Source organism: Macrobrachium rosenbergii, chromosome 11 (genome assembly GCF_040412425.1).
Source record: "Macrobrachium rosenbergii isolate ZJJX-2024 chromosome 11, ASM4041242v1, whole genome shotgun sequence".
In the NCBI taxonomy this organism is placed as follows: Eukaryota; Metazoa; Arthropoda; class Malacostraca; order Decapoda; family Palaemonidae; genus Macrobrachium; species Macrobrachium rosenbergii.
In genome coordinates this window covers 36,965,617-36,977,968 of record NC_089751.1, presented here as the reverse complement: position 1 = coordinate 36,977,968, position 12,352 = coordinate 36,965,617, and the positions used below count along the sequence as shown (strand labels likewise).

Here is a 12,352-nt window from a genome sequence, read left to right as displayed (position 1 = left end):
ATGTGGGTGGGAGATATCGATGAGTGACACGAATGTCTGCTGTTGATTTTTTTTTTTCTTTTTTTATTTTTGGTTCTTCTTCCTCGAATTCAGACTGACGGGAATGTGGTGGCTACACCAAGATATTATTATTATTATTATTATTATTATTATTATTATTATTATTATTATTATTATTATTATTCCTGTTGTTATGGAAATGGAATCCCTACTGTGCGTTTGCAATGCAATTAATTTTCGAAATTCAGATATTTATATTATTTAAAACATAACTGTGGGTTTTATTTTTCAGTTATCATTTTTTATTATTTAAATCTTCAGTTATTATTATTATTATTATTATTATTATTATTATTATTATTATTATTATTATTAAAATCATTTGATCATTCTCTCTCTCTCTCTCTCTCTCTCTCTCTCTCTCTCTCTCTCTCTCTCTCTCTCTCTCTCTCCTCCCCATATACTTGAATTGGGAAAAAACCCTCATTATTAGAGAAAACAGGTCGTTCCCGATTTCCCCACTGACGGCTTCCCCTTAACATCAAAAGTAAGGGTGATTTCGGAGTTACGCTGCAACTTTTCTCCCCTTAGCGAGAAAATAGGCCCCAAAAAGGATGGAAAAAGGGGTGATCATCGCCTTACCCCGCCAAGTTACCGCGTTCCCTCGCTCTTCCCCTTCTTAGCACTCGATCTCCTAGGAGATGAGAGAGAGAGAGAGAGAGAGAGAGAGAGAGGTTGATTTTGCTTTATTCTGCTAAGATGGAAATTTTTTTTTTTACCAATATATTTCAGAAATGAGAACTTGGAAAATCCAGAATATTAAACTATATTTGAAGGTGAAATTCAATGAACGTCCATGCAGTGTCGTAGTCTAACGTAATGGTCTATATATTTTATATGAACTGATTTGCATAGAAATTCGTGTCTGAGACGTAACAGAAAATCTACTAGTTGTTTGTACGTCTTTGTGATTAGAGAGCAACGAACAGATACTGGTGATTCGTTGAACGCCAAACGATCGTTGAGTTTGGCGTGAGCAATTCAAATGAGTGCCATACAAAGAAGACCATATATATATATATATATATATATATATATATATATATATATATATATATATATATATATATATATATATATATATATATAGTCTAACAAGGTATAGTCTAACGCAAAATCTAATATCAACCCCGGTCTAATGAAAAATGTTTTTTACGCTTAATGAAACCTTAAAAATTAATTTGATTACACACCCAAGTCTCTCTCTCTCTCTCTCTCTCTCTCTCTCTCTCTCTCTCTCTCTCTCTCTCTCATTTCCTTCCTGGATCCTGAACTCTACTTAATCTACCCCCACAGAACAGGAGACCTTCGGCATATCGACCTCGGCGGCTCTTTGGCCATCAATAAGCTGTTATCTCCTCGCTTCCGGTCTCTGTCCCCATACTCTACTGCACCTCCCATACCCTTGTCCTGCTACACTATTTAGTAGTGGGCCTTACCCTGCCCCTTTGCCGCCACCTCTCCCCCCCCCAACCTTCCGTCAGTTTTGCCAGTTACATGGATGGATGAGAGATGCATCTCAAACTCATTTGCCGTAGAAGTCGCCATTATCATAATTAAAAGTGCAACTATTGAGGAGTAAACTAATGCCCTTTTTGGACTCAGGCCCTTGGTACAAACAAAAATCTTAAAAAAAAAAAGGTGTTGTTTGATCACAAAGGAAGTGATGACGTCCATTTTCACAGCTTCGTACTATCAGTAAATAGAGGACATTACATCTCACTCTGAGGAAGTTCGCGATATCAAGACCTTCATGAAGTAACTTCAGGAACTTCTGAAGTGACTCAGGAGATCTAATGCAAGTGGTTTCTAACCGGAACATGATGAATAACAATCGAGATTCCCTACTCCCCAACACTTGCTTATAGCAACTTGACGTTAAAGCATTGAATGCTTCTGAAATTTATTTCATGTCCGACGCAGCTCGTAAACATCCGAATTCTTCACATCGAGTCACTTGATGTCAGGCCGACATGCATGCTATTTGTTACTTTAAAAAAAAAAAACCTGAACTTTCATCATGAAATGGGAACAAAGACGACCACAGAGCTCTACAATTTATCTGTGGGCCTATCTAAATATATAAAATAGGCCTAAAAAGGAGATATCAGTTGATAGGCTATCTGGTTTATGACTCCGTAGTCAAAGTCTTACTCGGAGACAAATGATCTAAGAAGTTCTCTTACTCCTTCCCATTTTCTGATGCATTCGTTGACTTGTGATAAAAGTCGACTGTTGTGGGTTGCAGCTAAGAATATAGATGAGAGAGAGAGAGAGAGAGAGAGAGAGAGAGAGAGAGAGAGAGAGAGAGAGATAAAAACATTTATGAGTGATCTGTACGAGGCAATAATCATCGGACAGGGCTGAAAATAACCGTGAGATTCTCTCTCTCTCTCTCTCTCTCTCTCTCTCTCTCTATAAAGGGGGGGATCTACCCAAGCGCCACATGCAACATCGGGTTATTGCTAGTACCACAAAAGGGTCCTTGTACGACGGTCCACCAGTGTTCACTGAAGCAGCAGAATTGGACATTTTATCCACGAAAGTGTATTATTAACCTTCAAAAGATGCCTCTCGTGGCCACAAACCTGAGCCGCTGCTTTCATATTAGGCCAGTCCCGGAAACCGTTCCTGTTCCTGAATCATTCTTCAGTGTAACATTTACGTAAGAGGAAACTTCTCAATTTAAACAGGCCGTAAGGTAAACGACCTATGAGTCACCAATGTATCATTGGAAGACCCAACTCGGTTGCGAAATAATGTTGTAATTTAAGTTTAGAACTACAAAGCAAACTGACAATGCATTTCTACGTCGGGAGACAAATTCCGCTCATTTCTTCACTCGTGTTCTTGAGTCTCATTTAACTTTCATTTTCCCCGTGCCAACTCCTCAAATTTCATTTTTTTCCCAGTTTCAATTCATCTAACTTTCCTCTCTCGCGCTGTACGGTAGAAGAGCTAATAATAATAATAATAATAATAATAATAATAATAATAATAATAGTGGTTTACACATAGGCAATTCCGCCCCCACCAGACAGTGCCGCCTTCTCTTACCTGTCCTACCCGTTTTCCCAAGAGCTTCCCTCCCCCTCACGTACCTCCCCCCCGATATCATCCTTACCTCCATGGAGGTAACCTCCCACCCCATACTCCCATATGCCCTCCCACTACAACCTCTCCCTTCTAAAATCCCTCAACCAACGCCCGCTCTCCACCTAATGTAATTTCCTCACCTTCTCACACCTCCTTTCCTCCGGACCCTCCTGCTCACGTCTTCCAAACATTCATTCTCTCTCTCTCTCTCTCTCTCTCTCTCTCTCTCTCTCTCTCTCTCTGGTGACAAACGGAATGTATAAATGACGGAAATTCAGCGTAATAAAACCAGTTCCGTCAAAATTCACCGAAATAGTCGAGAGGAGAAAGTTCATCAGCGCGATCGATATCGTCAGCGTTATCGTCCTTACGAAGGCGCCCTATCGAGATTTTCGTATGTTTACCGTCTGAGTCATCATGGTCTATACACCACTCCCAGAAACCCTGTTTGTCGGTGCTCCTCTTCCTCCTCCTCCTCCTCCAAGGGAGGGGGGGGGGAGAGAAGACGCACTCGCGCACGCACTATTTAACATTTCCCTTATAGGGTGCTTTCGCTGTTTCTCATAGGAAACTGTAAAGGGAAAAGTGCCTGGCTGGTTCCTGGAAAGAAAATATGAGAAAGGTCTCTCTCTCTCTCTCTCTCTCTCTCTCTCTCTCTCTCTCTCTCTCTCTCTCTCTCTCTCTCTCAGAATATGAATGAATATATATATATATATATATATATATATATATATATATATATATATATATATATATATATATAACATTGTGGCCTTATCAAATAATACTATAGGTCTAAAGCCATCAGATACTTGACAATCTGTTTTTGCAGTGAAACCTTTATTTCCTTTAGTTAGCATCTTTCCATTGTCACCATCAGCTCTGATATTTATTTGCTTAAATGTTCACCTAAACGGACACTACGCGAATCAAGGAATCTTTATTTCGACCAAGATGATTTTAAAGAGTCACGTAAGACAATGAGTTAAGGTTTTGGTAATAATAATACGCAAGTTAGCCATATTTGCGATAGTCCTAATTCTTAGTACCAAGAATAGGAGGCATTGTTTCTTCTTTTGAATTAAGAGCTGCCTTCTCTTCCTCCCAGACGTAAGCGCTGTCGTCCACACGTCGAGTGCAATTTTCGTTTGATCTCTCTCTCTCTCTCTCTCTCTCTCTCTCTCTCTCTCTCTCTCTCTCTCTCCTTCTTATTCTTCTTCTTCTTCTTCCTCCTGGCGAGCCCTCACTTCTCCCCCCCATCACCCTCGGCGTTGAATTCCCTTTTTATTGACAATAGCGTGTGTCTTAAGCATCATTTATAAATGTGAATTTTGTCTCTCTCTCTCTCTCTCTCTCTCTCTCTCTCTCTCTCTCTCTCTCTCTCTCTCTCTCTCCATATAAACGTCCATTATGAGCCGAGACAATAAGTGATTCGATCTGTTAACAAACCTTTTGTCCAAGCCATTGTTTGTGAATCATTCCGGAGGAGGGTATTTTAAATTAAGGTTTGTAATGGTCTCATTGTGATAGTCCTCAGTTCCGTCCTTGAAAAATATATATGAAATGTCTGCCCACAGAGTGTGTGTGTGTATGTACAGTATATATTTTATATATATATATATATATATATATATATATATATATATATATATATATATATACATACATTATGTATATATATACATACATACATACACAAAAATATATATATATATATATATATATATATATATATATATATAGTGGTTTTGGCTCTAAAAAACGTACGTGTTGTAATAACTTCTAAACTGTGGTTGCAACAACCATAGTCGCCTAACCACCAGGTTCATTATTTACCGATTAGGTCAACACAGGCACAAAGAGATTTTCGCAGAGCGCGCCCATCCGCCCTAGCGTATGTACGTACGTAGGTAAATGAGTTTATATGTGGCTAAACCAAATGAATGAAGGAACTTTGATTTACAGTTTATCCAAGGTACCATATATATTAATACAATTACTGATTATGTATTTATAAGCTTGCATATAATTTTTCCGATCTTTCCTGGCTAGTGACCTCCAAAGGCTTTAACCCAGTATGTATCCACCTTTGCGGCATGTTTAGTAGAAGCTCGTTGGGGATTACCGTAAACACATAAACAAAAGACTGTAAGTATCATAAAGATAGTGATTGACCCCAAGAAATATTAGTCCTAGTTAACGACCCCCGAAAACCCTTGGAAGTCACAATCTAGGAAAGACCCAATTTTTCAAAATACAATGAACTGGTTATACAAATATCTTGGTAGAAAAAGTAACAGTGTCCTTCCGATTGGTATTATTCGCCGGAAAGTAAGACAAGACGCTAGGCCTAAAACAAGGTACATGGGGCGCCTAGGTGTAATCACTGGCGGCTGTTGATCCCTCCTAACGAGGTTGCTCATAAAGTGCTAATACGGGTATAATAAGGAAGTTAACGTCTTTCGAAGTTGTTAATGGATTAGGCAGAGGAGGCTCGGATAACGAACGACAGAGAGCGAGTTATCCATCTCGGCTACAGTAAATTTTCGTTCCTATTTCAAAAGCAAGCGATGCAGGGTGTTTAAACAAATTCATTGCCAGTTCGATAAAATATTAATTCTACGCAGAACAGATACAGAAAGTTTATCAGTCACGTTAAACGCGTCACTCTTGCCATTCTTAATATTACGAAGTATAAGTCAAGAGATCATTCAGTCGTATTACAGTGCATAAAAATGTGGGAAAAATGCCAAAACTACTTTTGTTTTGACAAAGGGATCCTCTGTATGGAAAATAACTAATTAAACGGGAATTCAGTGGAAACTTTCGAGCCCTGTGCATCGAAGCCCTATTCACCGATATAATGTTCTCGGTGTCTTACACAATTTCAGTGCATGTTACACACACACACACACACACACACACACACACACACACACACACACACACACACACACGATATGCAAAGACAACAAACGTACAGAATTTTAGCTATTGACGAGAATGCATTAACTCAGGTATGCCTATATTAGTCTCAGTGTGCATGTATATCTGTAGAGAGAGAATTTTAGCTATTGACGAGAATGCATTAACTCAGGTATGCCTATATTAGTTTCAGTGTACATGTATATCTGTAGAGAGAGAGAGAGAGAGAGAGAGAGAGAGAGAGAGAGATGGTTGGCAGTGTGTGCATGTAGTCAAAGTCAAAATGGAACAGAATCGAGTCTGATTCACGTCCCAAAGAGCCAATTCCCTCCGGGCGGGCCTCGGCTGACAGCTCTATTAGAATTGTAATTGGCCATTCAAAAGTCGCCTTTATTGACTTTCGTTTGGTCTAGGCGAAATTTCTGTTCCCCCGTTGATGAGTTGCTCTCTCTCTCTCTCTCTCTCTCTCTCTCTCTCTCTCTCTCTCTCTCTCTCTCTCTCTCCGCCTCCTCCTGCCGCTGCAGCTCCTGCTAGATGTAGGACTTTCTCAATCACTGCAGCTGATTCATTCATTCATTCACCCCTCAATGCACACGTCGTCCCGAGTGAAAGGCGCTCTCTCTCTCTCTCTCTCTCTCTCTCTCTCTCTCTCTCTCTCTCTCTCTCTTTCGCGTTTGTTTTTCTGCAAAATATTGCTTGCCATCTCATTCTCAGGAATATTTATGCATGAATATGAATACTGCAAAAGTGTTTCCATGATTGTAACTCGGCAAATGAGACGGTGCAAAAAGGCCACGCACATACACGCACTAGCGCGCGCGCGGGTGCAAAACCTGTCTGTGGCTGAGAGAGAGAGAGAGAGAGAGAGAGAGAGAGAGAGAGAGAGAGAGAGAGAGAGAGTGTCTTAGAACAACAGAGCGTTCAACTCTGAAGTTTCTCCACCAACACGTTCGCGTTCATGAGTCAATCTCCTTCGCCACAGCAGCGCTGTGAAAACCGAAGTGGAACGTGCTTACTGCAACATGCAAATAATGTTGACATTCCCTGCAGCCACTCGAGGGGGGGGTTGTAAAAATAAACAATCAGTGGAAGTCGGAAGGGTGAGTTGTTTTTCCCCATACCCTTTTTTTTACTTTTTTGTTTTTGTTTTTTTTGTTTATACGCCTCTGCCACTTGATCATAACAATGATATCGTTTCTCAAGGAGAAGTCTGAATGAAATACTCTGGGTTTTGCTTTCTTGTGAAGCTTTTTTTTTCCTACGCTTTGTTTCTCGAGGTAAACTTTTTTTTTTTGTCAGGGTTTTCATGAGATATATATGTTGTTTCCCCTCTCGTGATATATATTTGTTGTTCCTCCAGTGTCCGATTTCTTGAAATCTAACGGGATTTTTCAAGGTTTGTCGAAATCCATTAATTCTTGTTTGTCGGCGTCGGTTTTGATAACATTAAATTGGTTTTATGTTAGTTTTTCCAAATATATTTATCGTTATAAGTGTTCTATCTTTAATATTTTTTATACATTAAAAAAATTGCATTTAATTTTCTATATAAAGAGCATTACGTGAATATATTCACGTGCCAGCATCATCAGCTGACACATAAACCTCCCAGAGAGAGAGAGAGAGAGATATTAAACCTTTTGAGTTAACGCCGTAAAATCGGCTTTTCATCGAAGAGCCTTTATGCTCAGAAAAAACTAAAATAAATACAGTCCTTGAGTCTCTCTCTCTCTCTCTCTCTCTCTCTCTCTCTCTCTCTCTCTCTCTCTCTCTCTCTCCTTCAGGAGCCGTCCATTCATCTAAGGACCTCGTCCGTAACTTTTACAAGAGCTAGAGTCCTTTGAAAGACCTCACGCTGACTCCTGTTAGATGTGGATTTCGACAGTTTCTCTCTCTCTCTCTCTCTCTCTCTCTCTCTCTCTCTCTCTCTCTCAGAGCTTCTGGGAACGGAATTTGCACTGTTGAAACCGTGTAGTCCTTTGAAATTTTTATACACTTTTATGAAAAAAAAAAAAAAAGTGTCCGTTCCCTTGGTCAGTAAACCCGTTTTCAGGTTGCCTTTTTCCCCCCACCCGTTAAACCAACCAATTGGTTGTCTTCAAAATTCACTCTTTATATATACCCTAAAACAATTCTTCTTGTATTTTACTTGCGTTTTTATCTGTTCGTTTATTAATTTGTTAAATTACTTTTACCTTTTCTAATAAATGATGTCTTTTTTTTCTGTTTCCTATTACCTTCTGTTACTTCTTTCAAATGACCACCAAAATCTTTGGAAGCTTGGATTTGAAGTCAATGGCGCCTGTGTGCTTGTTCCATATATAAAAGGGTTCATCTTCTGCATAATAATACCAATAATAATATACCATTGCGGTATATTGCAAGTATGTTGGATTGGGCCACTGACCTCTTCATTCCCTGACAAGGTCAAAGATCGAACCGCAGCTGAAGAATGCACGAACTTACAGGTGATTTTGGGAACCCGATGAAATGAAGCAGCTATGTAAGTGATATCATTCATTGTATACAAAACGGACATAATTTAAATAACTGTCATAATGACAGCAAGACGCCCCCCTCCTCCTCCCAGCCAGGCTTACTGAAAATAATAAACTGCTAGTACGGGGAAAACTATGCTAATGTTAAGAAACAGTTTCAGCTCTCAGTATTTTGACATTTATAAAGGAATATCGTCTCGACGACCAAATGTGACTTGATGTATAAAAATGATCTTGTGTTATGTGTTTTGGAAAGAGGGTGGAAATCACAAGTAAGAATTTAGAAACTACTACTACTACTACTACTACTACTACTACTAGTAGTAGTAGTAGTAGTAACAGTAGTAGTAATAATAATAATAATAATAATAATAATAATAATAATAATAATAATAATAATAAGTTATCAGTTAAATAAATTTAGTAAACAGATGCACTCAATTTTCAAAAGGACGCAAGGACAAATGACTAAAATTATCAGAATTCCGACTCTAATATGTTCGTTAATTAGAATTACGGAGACAACCCCCCCCTTTTTTTCTTTGTAAAAAAAATATATATCGACTGCGTTCTATTAGGTCGTCAATACCATGAAAACATCTGTTGATTCCGGAATTTACCGAATTTTAAATATTTACGAGAAAGCACTCGCTCCCATTTCCATAATAAAGAGTGGGATTCATTGCAACGGGCAAAAAAAAAAAAAAAAAAAAACCGGGCTAAACAAAATTCACTTCTCGTCCCTCTCTCCCTCTCTCTCTCTCCCCCTCTCTCTCTCTCTCCCCCTCTCTCTCTCCTTCACAAGGTTTGGTGACAATTCAGGGCCACACATTCGGTCTCTTTTGGCTTTGAAATGCAGAGAGAGAGAGAGAGAGAGAGAGAGAGAGAGAGAGAGAGAGAGAGAGAGAGAGAGAGAGAGAGAGAGAGAGAATCCCCTTGCTCAAGTGGTTTTGTCTCGTCAAATCGAAGGTTTTAAGTACTCAAATAACCGGGTTAATTTCAAGCCCTCAAATCAGAGGATAAATTTCAGGTTCTCAAATTAATGGATGACTTTCAAGTTTTAAAATCAATGGCTGAATTTCGAGTTTAATTTCAAGTTCTCAAGTCAATGGATTAATTTCAAGAGTTTAATTTCAAGTTCTCAAATCAATGGATTAATTTCAAGAGTTTAATTCCAAGTTCTCAAATCAACGGATTAATTTCAAGAGTTTAATTCCAAGTTCTCAAATCAGTGGATTAATGTTAAGAGTTTAATTTCAAGTCCTCAAATCAATTATGAATTTCACATGATGAATCTCAAGTTCTGTCACTTCGTCAGCTCTAGAGATGCAAATTACTTATGAATTACTAGCTTCATGAAAACATAGCTAAGCCACCGTACAACCAACGACAAACACCAGGTGAATACAGTGATAAATCGATAAATAAAAAATAAACAACACGCTCAGGTTAATAAATCGATAAATAAAAAATAAACAACAAATTAAGGTGAATAATTTGATAAATAAATAAACAACTAACTCAGGTGAACAATTTGATCAGTAAACAACAAACATTTTTTAGTAAATTGATAAATCGTTAAATAAACAGTAAACAACAAACCCAGGTGAACAATTTGATAAACAGATAAATAAAAAGTAAACAACAAACTCATGTGAATGATTTGATAAGTAGATAAGAAATAAACAACAAACTCAGGTGAATAATTTGATAAATAGATAAATAAAAAATAAACAACAAACTCAGTTAAAAAAAAACTGATAAATAGATAAGCTACGTTGGTAATTTTTAAAACTTCAGCGCTTACAAAAGTGTTTATATATATATATATATATATATATATAACTGATGCCAATGACTTGGTATTTTCTCACTTTTCGAGTGGCACCATCACAGGTAGGAGCCCACCCTTCAAGGCACTCTCAACCCAGCCAACCGTTGCCCCTCGCACCTTTTCCACATAAATCAGATAATCTCTTTCTCTCTCTCTCTCTCTCTCTCTCTCTCTCTCTCTCTCTCTCTCTCTCTCTCTCTCTATAAGTGAAAGAAGAAATAGCAGCCGTGCTCTCCCCTTTGAAACAGAATCACCTTCTGCACCTCATAGTAATCCTTGAACCCAGTGGCCAAGGTCACTCCAATTTTCAGTAACTATAAAAAAAAAAAAAGAATTTATATATATATATATATATATATATATATATATATATATATATATATATATATATATATATATATATATATATATATACAGTATATATATTCACGAGTCTTGTCCAGCCAGGAGAGTCTGAAATCTCTATCTGGTTGGTAAGGATTAAAAATGTACCTGTCAGTTTTGGAATTCTCGTTCTGCTCCTTTATTTCTTTGATTTCACAACCTTTCTCCCTTTATGAGGTAGGACTACCACTCCTTTCGTAAAATACTTTCCCTTGTTTTCGACGGGCCTGGGCTAGAAAAGCGAAGGCGGTATAGGTTGAAATATCTAAACGCTCTTTACGTGTGAAAAAAAATTATCCATTAATAATTATAACGCGAATCTGAGAATCAATATGAAGCAGAAACTGATTGACCTAAGAATTAGTGAAACAAAGAATCGGGCAGAACATTGTATTAACATGAAAAATATTTAACTGCGAAGCAACAAGAATTAAACGATACACACGATATTGTTATTCGAATGAAGTACGCACAAACAAAAGACAGGAAATGTTACGTAAACGTTGTGAGACGAATGTCAGATTTGCTTGGATGATGTAAAAATAAAATTATTATAGAGAGAACCAAGATCCCCGAGTCGATTGAAATCTGTGAAATATGTCGCTAGGAAAAACTCACATTAGCCGGATGAGTGCATTGAAGTGAGGCCACCGGGATGAAGTCGGCTATAAATTCAAGGGAGGGGGAAAACATCATAATTTAAGGAATCTTTCTTAATTTATTGAACGAATTATTGTCGGCAATGTTACACTGCCGGACTGCCGTATCAAGTTCATATTTTTTTTTTTAACTTCATGACTCAAGTTATCAAGTGTTGCTTGGGTGGTGATGAAATATGTCATTAAGAAAAAAAAAATTCATGGAAGATGGAGGTGGAAGAGGGCAGTGATGGGAATTTAAAAGCAGGGAAACTTAGAAAATAATTGTGATGGAATTGAAAATCAGGGGAGGAAAATAATTTTAATGGAACTGGGAATCAGGGAAGGAAAATAATTATAATGGGATTGAAAATCAGAGAAGGAAAATAATTTTAATGGAACTAGGAATCAGGGAAGGAAAATAAATTTAATGGAACTGAAAATCAGGGAAGGAAAATAATTTTAATGGAACTGAAAATCAGGGAAGGAGAATAATTTCAGTGGAACTGGGAATCAGGGAAGGAAAATAATTGTAATGGAATTAAAAGTAATTGTAATAGAATTCAAAATCAGGGAAGGAAAATAACTGTAATGGAATTAAAGGTAACTGTAACAGAATTAAAAATTAGGGAAGGAAAATAATTGTAATGGAATTAAAAGTAATTGTAATGGAATTCAAAATCAGGGAAACTTGGACAAAAAATTTTATGGGTATCAAAAATAGAGGAAACTTCAAAAACATTGTGCACATTAGCAGTCCGTCGTCTCTCTCTCTCTCTCTCTCTCTCTCTCTCTCTCTCTCTCTCTCTCTCTCTCTCTCTCTCTCTCTCTCTCTCCTTTGATTTGCTAAATACCTTGTGGCAAAACGTTTCGCGCTCCATTTCGGATCTGCCAAGTCCCGTCTGTTGAACGAAGAT

The 12,352-nt window shown here is 37.8% G+C and overlaps 1 protein-coding gene across 3 annotated transcripts in view; it reads left to right on the top strand.

The window, feature by feature from the left end:
• The window catches only part of msi (musashi), a 294,988-nt gene that overhangs the window by 222,985 nt on the left and 59,651 nt on the right, over positions 1-12,352 (top strand). The gene's annotated exons all lie outside the window — the stretch shown is intronic.